Source organism: Impatiens glandulifera, chromosome 8, assembly GCF_907164915.1.
Source record: "Impatiens glandulifera chromosome 8, dImpGla2.1, whole genome shotgun sequence".
Taxonomy (NCBI): Eukaryota; Viridiplantae; Streptophyta; class Magnoliopsida; order Ericales; family Balsaminaceae; genus Impatiens; species Impatiens glandulifera.
This window is the reverse complement of record NC_061869.1, coordinates 17,189,313-17,207,424: the sequence shown is the minus strand read 5'-3', so window position 1 is coordinate 17,207,424 and position 18,112 is coordinate 17,189,313.

The window sequence follows — 18,112 nt, the reverse complement described above, 5'->3', positions numbered from 1 at the left end:
TCACCCTTCCTGAAACCGGAACACCCCGGTTCTCCAAGGGCGTCCCCGATCCTAACAAGTGGTAACAGAGCGAGGTTCTTAGCACTCAAGCAACCAAAGAAGATGGGAAGCATGACCCACAGCGACAAGCCGCCAATGCTAAACAGCGAAGCGTTTAGTAGTTGGAAGAAACAGATGTATCTACATCTGATTACATTAGATGATGAGATGAGCCGAGTCATGAAAGAGGGACCGATCAAGATCAACAAGGAGGCAGACCTATGGACGAATGAAGATCGAAGACGGATTAACCTGGACAACCATTGCATGAGGCACATCTACAAGGCCATAGATGATAACACTTTGAACAAAATATCAGAGTGTGAAAATGCAAAAGAAGCCTGGGAAACGATCATTCAGATCCATGAGGGAAACGAACGAACTAAGGAGAACAAAATCTTGGTGGCTACGCAGAAATATGAAAATATCAGGATGAAACCGGGGGAAAACATGAAAGAATTTAGCAACCGGTTCACCAGTGTAGTCAACGAGCTTCAAACACTCGGAAAGAAGTATGACAACCGAGAAGTAATAATCAAAGCCCTAAGATCTCTACCAAGCACGTGGGACATCAAGACCATGGTGATGAGGGAATCGAGCACCCTTGGGCAGATGAAGTTGCATGATGTGTTCGAGGATCTAAAAGCCTACGAGTTCGAGATCAAGTCTCGGATCGAAGATGAAGCATCCACATCAACCGCAACTAGAGCTTTGGTTACATCGGTGGAACCGGCGGCCCAAGTATCAACCGTTCCGGCTCCAGTCAAAAACACCGATCAAATTACTGAAGATGTGATGGCGATGCTAGCTCAGAAATTCGGGAAATTCATGAAGAAGAGCCAGCAACCATCTAATAACGATTTCAATTATAACTATGTAGATAAATCAAATAAAATGTGCTATAACTGTGATGGTTTTGGACATTTCAAGTCAGAGTGTAGAAAATCAAGGAGAGACGATAGAAAACCGGAAGGAAACTATCAGGGAAACAACTATCAAGGGAATAACTATCAAAGCAACCGGTATCAGGGAAACAACTACCAAGGGAGCAACTACCGGGGAAACAACAACCAACGAAACGACTACCGGAGAAACGATGATCAGCATGCTGACGAAGGAAAAGAGATTCAAAAGGCACTCATTGCGTCCGACGGTGGAAGTGAGTGGGCATACTCCGATAATGAAGACGGTGAAGAAAAAGTAACCTGTTTCATGGCAAATGACGAAGAGGTATTTGCTTTCTCTTCTGACGAGTTTACCAAAGAAGATCTAGTTTCTGCACTCAACCAAATGGTTGCTGAGTTCAGAAACATATTTGCGTACATACCGACTCCTGTAGAAACTCAAACCGAGCAGATAAATAATGTATATGATAAAACATGTGAAATCGAAATGTATGAACCGGATGAACTATTCTCCGATAGTGAGAAGACAGTTCAACCGGTAACTGAAACCGATGAACGAGCAATGTACGTCACTGCTGCGTGGGAGAGATCACGTCAAGCGGTAAAACAAATGTGTAACTATAAAAGACATCCTAAGTGTAGGTATGGTATCGGTTATGAACCAAATAAACAAAACGAATCAAAACAACCTAACGGGATAAAACTCACGAAGAATAATCTTCCGTTTATAAAATTTCGCAAAAGTTCACAAACCGAAAATGACTTAAAACCGGAAGAAACACTTGAGTATGTAAGTCCCAACGAATCAGAAAAATGGCTTCATCCTGAGAGAAGGAAAGTCAACCGGAAACCAAACAAACCGAATAAAACTCAACATCAAAGAAACACATCACAACATAAGGCATTCTTTAGCAACAACCAAGAAGTTAAGCCAAAGATTATAAAAACAGATACCGGGAAAGTGATCCGACTCATTCAAGTCTGGATCCCAAAGGGACTAATCAACCATGGACCCAACTGAATGTGGGTACCAAAAAGGTGTAAATAATTGTTTGTTGCAGGTTAGGAGGAGCAACCGGCTAAAGAATTCAGAATGGTATCTGGACAGTGGATGCTCAAGGCATATGACCGGAAACAAAGAGCTACTAACCGACATCAAGTACGAAACCGGAGCAATCATCACATTCGGGGACAACTCGAAAGGTAAAACCGTGGGCAAGGGTAAGATTGTCCATGGTAATCTGTCTATAAGTAATGTACTCTTAGTAGAAGAATTGCGTTTTAACCTGTTAAGCATAAGTCAAATGTGTGATGTAGGCTACAAAGTTGAATTTCATAAAAACTCATGCTTAGTTAAAAATCAAGATAACCGGATGGGAAACATTTACAAAGTCGACTGGAAAACTGATTTTGAAAAACCTGTGTGTATGATAGCCGGAAATGATCCAAACTGGCTTTTGCATAAACGGTTAAACCACTTGAATTTCAAAACGATTAACTTTATTTGTTCCAAGGAACTAGTTCACGGTTTTCCAAACGTTAAATTCTCAAAAGATAAAGTATGTGTTGCATGTCAAATGGGGAAACAAGTAAAATCATCTTTCAAAAGTAAAGGAAATTATCAATCTGAACGATGCTTAGAACTCTTGCATATGAATCTGTTTGGTCCGGTCAAAGTAACTAGTTTTGGAGGCATGCATTATACTATGGTAGTTATAGATGATTACTCTAAATTTACTTGGGTTACTTTTCTAGCTTCTAAAATTCAAGCGACTCCAAATCTGATTAAACTGATTTTGAGAATACAAAATGAAAAATCTTTTCGAGTGAACAAAATCAGAAGTGATAGAGGAACTGAGTTTATAAACAGTAGTTTAACTACTTTTCTTGATGATTCCGGTATTAGACACGAGTTGTCTAGTGCCAGAACTCCTGAAAAAAATGGCCTGGCTGAGAGAAGAAACCGGACTCTCAAGGAAGCCGCAAGGTCAATGATAGCTGATTCGGGTATCGCTCAAAAGTTTTGGGCTGAAGCTATCAACACCGCCTGTTACACTCAAAATCGATCTTTAGTAACTAAACGGTTTTCTAAAACTCCTTTTGAAATTTACTTTGATCAAATTCCAAGTGTACGATATTTTCGAATTTTTGGTAGTAAATGTTTTGTTCACAATAACGGCAAGAACTACTTGACCGCTTTTGATGCTAAATCCGATGAGGGAATAATGTTGGGATATTCAGCTGTAAGTAAAGCCTATAGAATATACAATACTAGGACTTTAACAGTTGAAGAAACCGCACACGTTGTTTTCGATGAATCGGTTGAACGAAACACTACATTACCCTTCGACCTTCACAACAGAATGGAAAATTTTAATATCTATTCTGATGATGAAGAAGAGGTTCCGGTTTTTAGACGATTTGTCAAGAACCAAGCGGTTGATGCTGAACTTCAGCCTGATCAAGCTGCTTTACCGCAGAAAGTTGACGCTTCAGTTTCTACTGAAGAAATCGATCGGTCTGACTCTGTTCAACCTACCGATCAGTCTAACCTTGATCAGCCAACCGAAAGCTTGGTAGACACGTCTCGGATTAACCTCAGAAGGAACAACAATCATCCTCTTGAACTAGTAATAGGTAACATACCCTCACCCGCCGAACTAGGCAACAAAATTTGGATCACTATGAAAACTGTGCATTCATATCACAAATTGAGCCGAAAAAGGTGGATGAAGCATTGTCAGATCCAGATTGGATCTTAGCAATGCAAGAGGAATTAAACGAGTTTGAGAGAAATAAAGTCTGGTACCTAGTTCCCAAACCGAAAAACAAACCGGTTATAGGAACACGATGGGTATTCAGAAATAAACTCAATGAAGATAGTTTAGTTACAAGGAACAAAGCCCGGTTAGTGGCTCAAGGCTATAAACAGGAAGAAGGCGTTGATTTTGAAGAATCATTTGCCCCTGTAGCTAGACTTGAGGCCATTAGAATATTTTTAGCATATGCAGCTTTTAAAATTTCAAAGTTTTTCAAATGGATGTTAAGAGTGCTTTTCTAAATGGTAAGGTAAATGAAGAGGTATACGTTAATCAACCTCCAGGTTTCAAAAATCCAGAACACGAAAATCACGTTTACCGACTGAATAAAGCCCTTTATGGTTTGAAACAAGCTCCAAAAGCTTGGTATGATACTTTGACACAATTTTTATTTGATCACAAATTCACAATAGGTTCGGTAGACAAAACACTTTTCAAATTTGAAAGGAAGGAACAAATCTTACTTGTTCAGATTTACGTTGATGATATTATATTCGGATCAACCGATCCAAAGTTATGTGATAAGTTTTCAAAAATGATGACTGATAGATTTCAAATGAGTATGATGGGAGAATTGAGTTTCTTTCTAGGACTTCAGGTTAAGCAGATTGAATCCGGAACCTTCATAAGCCAAACGAAGTACACAGCCGAACTGCTGAAAAAGTTTGGAATGGATACATGCGCCGAAGCGGCTACGCCAATGAGTCCTTCTGTAAAGCTGGACAAAGATGATGATGGTCAAGCCGTTGACATCACAGCCTATCGAGGAATTATCGGATCTCTGCTGTATCTCACAGCCAGCCGACCCGACATTTTGTTTGCGGTTGGAGTGTGCGGAAGGTTCCAGGCAAATCCAAAGCAATCTCATTATACGGCGGCAAAAAGAATTCTAAAATATCTAAAGGGAACTCAAGAAGTGGGACTGTGGTACCCAAAATACTCAAGTTTCAACCTTATAAGCTACTCAGATGCCGATTACGCAGGATGTAAGATCGACAGAAAGAGCACAAGTGGAACCTGCCAGTTTCTAGGTGACCGGTTAGTCACTTGGAGCAGCAAGAAACAAACATCTGTTGCAACATCAACTGCAGAGGCAGAGTACATAGCGACTGGAAGCTGTTGTGCACAACTTCTCTGGATCCAACAGCAACTAAGGGACTTCGGGATAGAAGCCAAGAAATCTCCAATTTTCTGTGACAACACTAGTGCCATAGCGATTACATACAAACCGATGTTGCACTCAAGAACAAAGCATATCGACATCTGACACCATTTCATCCAGAGCATGTTCAGGAGAAACACATCCGGCTGGAATATGTCTCGACCGAGCAACAAGTAGCGGATATATTTACAAAACCGCTACAGGAAGCTAAGTTTTCTCACTTTCGAAATATTTTGGGACTTACTAATCTTAATCAATTGATGTCATGACTATGCATGCTTGTATAAAACCGGGATATGTGTTCAGGGAGAAGCTATCGCTTCTCAAACCATATTCAAATAGGCCATTGATAAATCAAAAGTGCTAACCGGGAGGAAGTCTCCGGTTATGCCCGATTACTTCATAATTTCAAATCACATGTATATTTACTATACGGTTGAAATAACCAGGTTTGAGTGGATATAATAAATCCAAAGTTGAACAATTGTTGACGTAAATCAACATTTCTTCACAATCGGAAGAAAATATTCTACTAAAACCGGTCATGGAAAACCGCTTAGTACAAATGCATTCTGAAATGATGGAATGAACTTCTCCGGCTAACCTGGAATGACTGACTGAGTTTCTATGCATATTTTGAAAAATGAAGCCTGTAATAAATAAAAATAGTCTACTACAATCAAGATGACGACATGTGTCCATCATCAAGAGAGGGAGACTCACATCTTGTCAATAGATATTTGTCATCATTGTTATCTTGGTAATAATTAGATTTTATCTTGTAAATAAACATTAGTTACTTCAACAAGTTAAGATCTATTAAATGACTGATGACATCATCAATCATGCTTAAAACTCATTAATTTAGCTGAACCCCTTGGCTATATAAACCACCCTTAAACCTTCACAAAACTTCACAAGTTTACTATTCACAAGTATCATTCTTGAGATAAACCTTCTCTCTCAAGAACATGAACTCCAACTCCTTAGCAAAGAAGATTCTATTGGCAGATTTCAACTCAATCTACCAATACGAAGATCACGAAGTCAAAGAAATGTTCTTAGCCATAGAAAGAAGCGGGCTAAGAAGCTTTCTAGAAAACAGATTCATTCTCGACTACCTAGTAGTCGAATAACTCTTCCAGACCGCAAAAGAAGTGCATCGAGATATAATCGTTGCACAAGTCTACGGTCAGAAGTTCTTATTCAGCGAGACGGATTTCGCTATATACTGCGGTTTACCCAATGAAGGGGTAACCGACTTAACATACTCCCCGGTGACCATGGAAGAGATGTGTCGCCGGTTCTCAGGATCTGACATCCCAGTTAAGCCCTGGGGTGCTAAAAGCCAATTTTCTCATAAGTACCAGCTTCTCTGTGAGATTCTGGGAAAGTCCGTCCTGGGCAGAGAGAAAAGTTACTACTACACCCAACGGGTTTTCGAGATGATGATCGCTGTAACGGTTGTGACACCGGTTAACTGGTCCTGGATCATCTTCAGTAACCTGAAGAAGATGCTCCTCTCCAACAAAACCGGCTACGCTCCTCAGCTGAGCGGTTTCTGTGCAAGTCTGGACATCCACTCCGGACCATTCGTAACTCTTCATCCAAGGCATGTGCTCACCAAGGAAAGAGTACAAGAGATGATCGACCGGTGGGAAGCAGTGAAGGCTAGAAGAAATCAAGCGGCTGAGTCATCTAACGTCTAGTCTGTCCTTTTCTCTGTCCTTTTTATCTCTTTTCCAAAACCGGTAATTTTGTTGTACTACCGGTTTTGTACATCAATTAATGAAGCAGATTTCCTTCCTCTCTTATCCAAAATCCAAAATCATAAATGTCCAAAACATTTAATGTGCCGTATCAAAATAAAATCAGATCACTCTTGGAAACACAAATATTCATTCTCAATAAGCATGCCTGACGTGATTAGACAAGACATGTTTTTATTCCCTTGAAAAATCACAAAGTCTTTAATGACTAGACATAAACGGCTAGATTTTTCAAATATCCTCATTAAATGCTCTCAACCGTTCCAAGCTATAAAAGGAGGCTCACTCCTTCATTTTCAAAACACGCCTTTTGCCTTCCTTCTCTCTAAAACTTGAAAGTTCAGAAAATCCTTCTAAACCATCCTCACTACTTATCATCATGTCTGCCGAACTAAGAAATACCCTTATCGTCGACTTTGAAGACATCAAAGATAGTGCATACTATGAATGCATTTTTCAGCATATCATAGACTCAGGGCTGCAAGGCTTTCTTAAAGGTTCAGACACCATCCTCGTGGAGGAGGTGTGTGAATTTTTTTAACAACGGTCACATTCTAGATGATGGCAGCATCCGCACCATCGTCGACGGCCAATTCCTTCAGTTTACCGAAGAGGAATTTGCCAACTTCTTTCACCTTCCGACCGAAGGTTTTTCTGACTTCCCAACGCCGTTCTTACCGGCTAAGGAAGACTTCTTCCAGATTTTCTCTTCTTCCTACGCTCCGATCAAGGACTTTGGGAAGAAAGAAACCCTCGCTCCTCACTACCAAATCCTGCATGATTTGGTTCAAAGGTCTATCATGGGCCAAATGCCTAACCAGAACTACAACCGGGAGGCATTCGACATCATGATAGCCATCATTCGAAACTCGTCGATCAACTGGGCAACCTACCTCTTCAACAAACTGAAGCGGCTCATGACCGCTGCAAGGGGAAGGACCAGTTTCGCTCCTCAAATCACCCGGTTCCTGATGTCCAAACGCCGTAACCTTGAAACAGGTGTTCCGGTTGGACCGTCCAACACTATTACCATACTCATGATGTACAGTTGGATAACAAGAATTGAGGAACGGTCACCCGAAAACACCATGGAAAAATGGTACGAAAGGAGGATGGAAGGGGGATGGTTCACAGAAGATTAATTCCTTTTTATCTTTCTTTTCCGGTTTTTGGTCATTTTGCTGTACGACCAAAACCGCTCAATGTTCACCATTTCCTTAATTATAAAATATTTAATCATTAAAGTTTCCGGTTTTTCACTTATATCTTTCCTTCCGGTTTCTTAAACTTATGCACAAAATCTTAAGGTTAACTTCAACAATTTCGGTTAACAAGTCTTCAAGTAAAACCGGAACTTCGAGCAAAAGTTAAAAGTTTGAAAAACTTAACCGCCCACGGTTTTACCTCCCAAAGTTTACCGCCCATGGGTTTTCCGCATTTACCACCGAAAGTTACTGCAGTAACTTTTGGAGGGAAAATTGGCGCCAAAAACATCAAACGACGGCTCATCTTCCAACCGTTCGGAACCGCCATCTATATAAGTTCACAACTTCTTATTCGACACTTGTGCTTTCTCTCTCTACAAATCTTCAGATCTTCAAAAGCTTTCTTCCCTCGAATTTTCATCGCTCTTTATTCCTTTCTTTCTCAAAATACCATGGATCTAAGCAAAGCTCCTTTCCAATGGATGTTGCAAGTTGATTTCGCAGATATTGATGAACACGCCGATGACAAAAACAAGGTTGTTCTTCAACTTCTGAGAGATTCTGGGTTAGAGAAGTTTCTTTCTAGTCCGTTCATCATTTATCCGGCGGCCGTGACGGAGTTCCTGGCGACGGCGACGCTCACGAAGAGGAAGGTCTCAGCCACAGTCAACGGGAACGCCATTCTAATCACCGAGGAGTTATTTGCTAAAGCTCTCGGTCTGCCCAACACCGGTCTGGACCTAAAGGTTGATCTAACCGACGCAGAATCAAACGCTGTCCGGTTGGTGATTTCTTTCTCGGATCAGGATTTGGTGATCCACTCTAGCCGGAGGAATAAGCTTAAACCGGAATACAGATGGTTGCTGACTGTCATCGCCCGCTCACTCCAGGGAAGAGGAGGCAACTTCGACAACCTGACAAAACTTAAACTTAAAATGCTGTTGGCCATTGTCCGCGGTGACAAGGTGGACTGGGGATACGTCATTTTCGAAGAATTCTGCCAGATGGTGATCAAGAAGGATGGTCGGGTTCAGGCCTTCGCAATGCAAATCGTCAAAATTCTTCAGTTTCTTAATGTGGAACTGGGTGAAGGTAAACCGCTTCCAATCATCAATATTCTTGACTCAGAGTCAACGATTGAGAAACCGGAGAAGACGATCAAACCTAAGTCATCCAGAACGAAGTCGTCCAAAGGGACCAGCTCTTCCGCTCCGGCTGAAGAAGAAACCAAGCAAAAGAAACCGGCAAGAAAGGCGGTTGAAACCGAAGCCCCACAAGAACCGAAAAGGAGGAAGAAGGTGGCTGCAAGAAAAAGTTCCAACAAACCGGCGGACTCCGAGAAAACTCTTTCCTCGGATAATCCACCAGAAAGAACCGCAGATGTTTTTTAACCCATTCCCATCAACACCGTCGTTCCTACTCCCATTCCATCTAACTCACCAAGGCAAACTGAATTCTCGGGGAGCCAAGAATACAAGTCAGTTTCCAAGAAGGAAGCAGAGGTAAGCGTTCACTCTGAAACCTCCAAGTCTCCAAGCAAACGAATTGAAGAGGTATTAGTCGACGTAGGCTTAAACACCTCCAAAGCAATTGAGGATGTTTCCAAGACATTGCAAATGAAACCGAAGAGGACGATGTGTCAAGTCGTCGCAAGCCAGTTGATCAGGCTAAAGATACCTGATCAGACAGAAGTACAACCGGTCGAAGAAACGGCCAATACAACAGAGATTTCACCTCCGGCTCAGGAAGGTAATCTTGAAGAATAGGAACCATCCGGTTCCGCAGGAGGCAAGTTAGCTCCAGAAAACCGATCGGCTCAAGATGAGCCATCTGATTCAGCCCCAATACCTGAAGGTTCTGTTCAGGTCAACAAAAGAAAAGGAGTTCTTATCGAAGATTCAACCGTAACAGGAAAAGATACGCTGCAAACTGGTCCTCAACAAGAAGCTGTAACCGGGGATGAGGTTCCATTTACCGCAGAATATGAAGATGAAGTTTTCAAGGAACTTCTTAGGGACATGAACAAGGATGCCAGTGAAGCGATAGCTCCATATATCCTGTGGGTGAAGCTCCGATGTGAAACAAAGATATCCGACATGGCTCCAGGTTTGAGCGGCAACAAATATTGGGACAGGCTCATCAGGCTGGAAGAGAGGGCCCTCCAGTTAGCTCACACCAACCTCATCCAACCTGTATTTAACAAAACCGTAGTAATTCTTGAAAATGCTCGGTTGCAAGCAGTGGAGAATGCCTTTCAAGAAACTGAAGGAACGACACTAACTCCGATTGAAATGAGAATGGCTGAACGGTTTCTCGCGGTGCGAGAACAGATCGTACAAAATCTCGATCATTTTGATATGTAGTGGAGGAAAGGGTGCCAAAGCCAACTCAATAATGTCGATCTCCATCAAAGTAAGCCTTTCTATGTGGTCGGTGAGACATCCGGAACGACTGAAAACCTGGAACAAGACTCTTCTCAAACGGCTAAGGTTCCTGAAATCGATCAAATAAAGCAAGCTGTGGTTGAGAAAATTGATTCATGCCTTGGAAGCTATAAAACCGCAACCGATGAGAGGATTGCAACGGCTGAAGCTAACTTGTCCAACACTATAAAGTCCATGATAGATACGGCTATACAGACATCAGTAAAATCCCTGATCGCCGGGTCCATCCAAACCGCAACCGCCCCATTATTAGACATGCTGCAGGAAATGGCCATTCAAATCGGGGAGATGTCCAAAGTTCAAGTCAGCACAACTCAAACGCAAATTGAGTCTGATGCTGAAACCGCTAAGAGGCTGCAAGAAGAAGAAATGGAAAGGGAACGGTTGCAGAAAGAGATTGAAGACAAAGATTATGAACTTGCCCAGAAGTGCAATGAGGAAGAACAGGCCAACATCCAGGAATCTCAACCGGTTCAACCGTCTCATTCAATGAATACAAGGAATAAGAAGAAACGGAGCGCGGTTAAGAACGTAATCAAGCGGGCAGAACAAAGAGCAGCTGTACCAGTTGCGTTAAACGTGCAACCGATTGATGAAGAAGAAGAAGAAGATCCTGAGGAACTTAACCAACAGAAGAGAAGGGCAACTACGGGCTCAACCGCAACTCCAAGCTTCAGACAAATTATTGCTCCGCCACCCCCTCCACCAAGACCAGTTTGCGCCAATTTTGGGTTCAAGAAAAAGGGTACCGGTCACTCAAGTGTATGGGCCGGAATGCTGATTGACGCTGCAAGACGTGACAGGGAGTGGAAGGCCAGAGAAGAGGAAGAAAGAAGACGGTTTGAGAAAGAACTGGAAAAGGAGCTTCACAAGGGGGGACCATCCAAACCTTAATATTTCTATGTTCTTTCAAAAACAATTTGTGTTTAAACTATGTTTCTGAACTTGATTACCTTATCATATTTATCTCCTCAAATTTACACATGTTTTTCTCATGAAAAATCAAACTCATGTTTTTCAAACCGGCCACTCACTACAAGTTTTGAATATTTATTCTAAATAATCAAAAAGGGAGAAATTGATAGAAAAATTAAGAGAGTTAATTTTTCTAACTGGCTAGTAAGTAAATCTTTTAAACCGGCCACTCATTACAAGTTTTGAATATTTATTCTAAATAATCAAAAAGGGAGAAATTGATAGAAAAATTAAGTAAGTTAATTTTCAAACCGGCCACTCATTACAAGTTTTGAATATTTATTCTAAATAATCAAAAAGGGAGAAATTGATAGAAAAATTAAGTAAGTTAATTTTGTGGAACCGGCCAGATAAACTAAACAGTTGTTAACTTTCATGTGCAGGTACAGATCAAAACCGTATGAACCGGTTGGGGTATCAAAACCGGTTGCTGCTATACTTCAAAGAAACCAGTTTCAAGTGATCAAAGTTAAAGATCAGAGGAACCAGTTTTCACTTTCTCAAGCGACCGGTTAGCTAAGACAAAAACTTACATACCAGCCGGATCATACTGCACAAGACATAAAACCGGAAGATTCAAACTTTAAGAGTGACGTACCATGACGAAAGAAACGTGTCTTGAAAGAATAAAAGAAGATCGGATCCGATCGGAAGCATGCGAGGAAAGCAATAATGCTTTATTGATCCGAAGTTGATAACCTAAGGTGGATGACCAGCACGTGTCCAAATCTGAAAACCGATTATGTCATCTTCTGCTCAGAGTTACCTGCATGACTGCCATGTGTTGAGGAAGGTGAAGCGTGCAAGCTACCTCTCTGCACCGGCGTGATAACGATCAACCAATCCAAAGGAGAGAGAAGAAAAGTGACCGTTAACTCTTTTCAGCTATAAAAGGAAGACGGATCGTCTTCATTAAATGCAAGTGACGGATTACGAAAAACAAATCATCAAAGCATTAATCTAGAGAGATAAACTTCTATATTCCAACCAATGTGTCTAAAACTGGAAGTTTTCTGTATTGAGTTGTGTTGAGTTGAGTTGTTGTATTACATCAAAGAGTGAGTTTGGTGTAACCGGCGAGTAGCGAAATTGGGCTCGACCGGAAGTGTTGTTGTAACTATAAAAGTTAGTGGAGATCCTTCTCATAATCTGAGAAGAAGGGGTGACGTAGGAGGGTTTGCTCTGAACATCCATAAACAAATCCTTGTCTCGTGTTCTTTCTTTCGCTTTCATTTCTTGCTTACTTAACTTAAACCTCAAACTAATCATACTTCATATACCGGTCAATCATATCATAAAACCGACTCCTCCTAAATCATCATCTAAAGTCGCATAAGTTGCTTCAACCTGAAACAGACATTTCCTCCCTTGAACCCGGTTCAAGAGTCTGTGACAGTTTGTGCAGTGCTGAGAACGGTTTTAGTCTTTAACCGGACTATCACCAAAGAGTGTTGTGTGTGTTGTAAGCGGCCACCCTTCCTGAAACCGGAAACACCCCGGTCCTCCAAGGGCGTCCCCGATCCTAACAGTTTTAATACTACACAAACTGTCACAAACCCTTGAACCGAGTTCAAGTGCGGAAGTGGTTTGTTTCAGGTTGAAGCAACACACACAAGATAAAGATAGAATCTGAATAATATCGGTTTGGAGATTATGAGGTTGGTTTAAGGTTTAAGATTTAGTGAATTGGTTAGAACGATGTAAGTCGGTTAGTATATTGAGTCGGTTAGAACTTAGAGCCGGTAGAAAGTAAAGAACAAAACACAGGTTTTTATGGATGTTCGGAGATAAAACTCCTACGTCACCCCTTCCTCTCGAAATTGCGAGAAGGATATTCACTAAGGAATACATAAACACAGTATCCGATCGAGACTTATTTGCTGTCTGATAAACACTCGCACAATTCTCACCGAAATTGTAATCTCACTTTAAATGCACACTTAAACTTTGAATCTTGTAGAGAGATAAACTTGTAATTAATAACTCTTAGAACTGGTATAGTTGGTTAGCTGCATTTACTCCTCTTCAGCTCCTTTTATAGGTGAAATGTGTCAACAGTCACATTTCTTCAACGAATGCCTTCAAGGTAATCCTTGAATCTGATTGGTTGAGCAGAGGTTAAATCTTGTATTAAATGCGGTTCTGGTTTCCAAGACATAGGTCAAACCGGCTAGATTTGTCTTTTACTTAATATGGCAACTACCAGTTGGCCGGTTACCTGCATCTGGAAGGTTGCACCTCTGACTTATCCCGGAGTGGAAAGATCTCTTCAGGCAATCTTCTGCAGCCTACAGAGTATCGTCGGACTTGTATGGATATGACAATGTTATAGTCTGTTCTTTTGGTATCATCTTCTGCATATACCAATTTGTAAATTGTACTTAGTTTGATAATCCTGAGTAGTCTCTTCATCGGTTTTCCGGTTAGATACAGCATTTCGGTTTGGTATGTCTACCGGTTGTTCATAGCTTCAGGTTAACCGGATAAATTCCAGTTTTGGATACATCCTTTGCTTCTTCTTCTAACCGGTTAGATTCTTTGGTCAGTTGGATTCTTGACCGGTCAGATTCTTGACCGTTCCTGGTTCTTGACCGTTCCTAGTTATTGACCGTTCCTGCACAGGAAATTTGTTTTGTTAAGTTCTTATTTTTAACCGGTCTAATTTATCTAACATGTACTTTATAGGATATGGTGAAGAGTATGGTTAGCCATTCATCCTTACCAAAATCACTATGGGGTGAAGCACTAAAGACTACAGCATACATTTTGAATAGAGTTCCAACAAAAGTAACGACTAAAACATCTTATGAGCTTTGGTCCGGGCGAAAACCCAATCTAAAACATTTTCATGTTTGGGGATGTCTAGTAGAGGCAAATCCTTATAAGTCTCATATGGATAACACTAGTAGAAAAAGAGGTATCAATAAGGGCAAAAACCGTTACTGAAAGCATCGAAACTCATTACTGATAAGTATCTGTAACGACAAATGAAACCGTTACCATTCGTTACAGACACGCTCGTCACAGAAAGTTCTTAGGCATCAGTAACGGCCTTCGAAAGCCGTTACTGATAGTCATTGTAAACAACACGCGACCTATTTTGCGCATTCACATTACTTGTTTTCTGTAAATAAGAAAACATTTGTGTTTAATGAATGATTAATATAAGAGCTCTTTATAAAATTAACTTACCTTGAACTCCGGAGTGAGAAAGCGACGATCAAGAAGATAATGCCAATCACTTAGTTTGATCTCGGGAGGGGGATTTGCCCTAATCGCATCCTCGTTACCTTCATTATGAATGATTCATTTAATTGAGTCTGTAGAATCCTGTTGATATTTATACTAACATAATCATACTTATCAACTTTAATGCCCCGATCTTTGTGATGAACATTAAAACATTTGCATTTGAAGAGAATCACTCGTCTTCCACAAAAGAATATCACTTCTATGATTTCATTGATCACTCCATAGTAGTTAATAGTCTCTGCCCATTATTACCAATAACCAAAACCCCGCTATTTTTGGTGGTCAAGCTCTCGTCATGTTTTTCGGTGTTAAACTTGTACCCATTTATTTTGCACGAGTTATATTTCTTTGCAAACAATGTAGGCCCACGTCCTAAAATCTTAAGATTCGTTGTCCTAACGGATTGATCGGTTAATTGCTCCACCTATTAATTAGAAATTGTTGTTAAAGTAATTGTCATATACTAAAAAAAGAAATTATTGAGACGAATACTTACTCTTTCTTGGAAATATCTAACATATTGTTTATCCTGAGCTTCATTGGAAATATTAGGAGGGAATGATTGAACGAAATCGCTGCACAAATGATGGATTAAATTATTACTTAAATCATACCTTATATTGAGATTAATGGACTTACTTATAATATTCTTCAGCTTCGCAACAATTTTTTAAGATGTACCAATGAGCATGCTCACGATCACCCGGTTAATATGTGTAGGTTGTGCCATTAGATAAGTCTTCCATAGCGATGAATATGGAGAATGTTGTACTTGTCTGTATCGATTCATCTTCTAACTCGTGATCGTCAAAATATTGGGCACACATGCTCATACTCTCATTCAAAAGGTAACTCTCGCTGATTGAACCTTCTGGAAAGTTCATGTTCCTAAGGTATTTCTTGAGTGTGCTCATATATTGTTCAACTGGATACATCAATCGATACTGAACCGACCCTCCAAGACAAGCTTCAAAAGCTAAATGAACTGGCAAGTGCACCATTATATCAAAAAATGAAGGTGGAAAGATCTTCTCTAATTTGCAAATTGTCAAGACAATGTCGTCATGTAGTGTTTCCAATTGCCCGTGTTATAATTTTTTTTGGCAAAGTAACCAAAAGAACCTTGCTAAATTCACCACAACATCGTATACATCATCGGAAAGTAGGCCACGTGTAGCTAGTGGAAGGAGATATTGTAATAAAATGTGACAATCGTGACTCTTCAATCCTAAAATTTTTTTCTCATCCATGTTTACACACGCCCCAATATTTGAACAAAAATCGTCGGGCATTTTAATATCTTTCAAAAACTGGCATAAACGTTTCTTGTGTTCTGAGGACAATGCATAGGGGCCGGCGGACACCGAAGAACACCATCAACTTCAACCGGATGTAAGGAATGTTTTATGTTCATTATGACTAAATCTTTCCTTGCTTTAATTCCATCCTTGGTCTTTTCTTTGAAATTCATTAAAGTTCCCAACAAACTATCACATATATTCTTCTCAATATGCATTACATCCAAATTATGTCTCAACATCAAAGATTTCCAGTAAGGCAATTGAAAGAATATACTGAATTTGTTCCAATTATCACCTCAGGATTCATGAATAACTTTTGTTTTCTTGGGCAGATAGTTTGTCAAACAAATTTCTTTTAGATCTCGTGCCTGTAATTGAATTTCGGAACTCGATAGTAGTATAAGAGGACCTCTATGCTCAGTATGCCCGTCAAACGTATCGGTCTCTTTGCGCCATTGATGATTAGACGGGAGGAATCGTCGATGATTCATGTAACATTCCTTCTGGTAATTTGTTAACCTCAAAGACGCAGTGTTCTGATAACAAGACGGACATGCCAATTTCCCTTTTGTAATCCATCCAGAAAAATTTGCATATGCCGGGAAATCATTAATAGTCCACATAAGAGATTCCCGTAAATTAAAATATTGTTTTCTGCTTGCATCATATGTCTTCAACCCGGTATTCCACAATTTCGTCAACTCTTTAATAAGTGGCTCAAGAAATACGTCAATACAATTTCCGAGACTTTTTGGTCCTGGAATGAGCATTGAAAGAAGAAAATTGCTTTTGTCCATACATGTGGTAGGAGAGACGTGTTAAGGGATGAGAATAACTGGCCAAATGCTGTATGATGTTTTTCCGCTAGCAAAAGGTTGAAAACCATCACTTGTCAAACCAAGTCTCACATTTCGAGGTTCTGTTGAGAAATTTGGATACAAGTTATCAAAGATCTTTTATGTCATTGAATTAACAGGATGCCTCAACACATCATCTTCGAGATTGTTATCTTTATGTCAAGTCATGCGTGGAGCAGTTTTGGAACACATGTATAATCTTTGCAACCTCGGTTTTAATGGAAAATAGCGCAGCACCTTATTGGGTATATACTTACAATTCACCTTCGTTCGAATTGCACCACTAGATTTATTGAAATTCTACCTAGAAAGCCCACAAACTTTACATTGCTGCAAATCCTTATCCTCTTTACGAAAAAGCATGCAATCATTCTTACACGCGTCAATTGTTTCGTACGATAGACCCATGTCTTTTAATGAATTTCTTGCACTCATAATACGAATTAGGTAGTTGATTATGAATTAGCAATATTTCCTCCTTCAATAAACTCAACAATAAATCAAATGACGTGTTTGTCCACTAGCCTATATTCTTTATGTGAAGAAGTTTAAGAAGAGATGAGGCTTTGGAAATGCGAGAACCTTCATACAAAGGTAGTTTCGAATCGTCCAACAATTTGTAAAACGTCTTAGCATCATCAACAAGATTCTCATTTTCACTCGGATGTTCATTATCATTGTTGACATTAGGGTACAAATCAACAATAATATCTTCCATTAGATGATCCTCACAAACTTCAACAGGTTCGTCTTCAATGATATTAGTCTCGTTATTTTTTAGTACATTGATCGGTTCGTCTTCAATTTCATCATTTGATTCATCTTCCTCCACATTCTCAGTAACAACATTTACATTCTAATGTCCAATTCTCATTTCACCGTGAAAATACCAAAAATCATAATTTTGTCTTATTCTGAATACAATCAAATGGGATCTAACCACACTCTTATTCTCATATAGTCGATTTGCACACCTTACACAAGGACATGCAATCGATGATCTACTCGTAGACCTTTCAGCAAATTCTATGAATTTGTCAACCCCCTCAATATATTTAGGATCGGTTCGAAGTATAGTCATCCATGTTTTGTCTGGGATATCCATCTAACCTAACATACAAATTAATAATCCAATAACCTAACATCAATAATCAAACATACAAATCATTTATTAATCTAAAAATCCAAACATGCAATAATCTAATAAACCAACAATCCATCAATAATCTAACATACAAATAATCTAACTTAATCTACCAATCCAATAATCTAACATCAAATAATATAACTTAGCATTCAATATTTTTAACCTAACATACAAATTATGCACTAACCTAACATCAATAATCTACTAATATAACAATGCTATAATCCAATAATATAT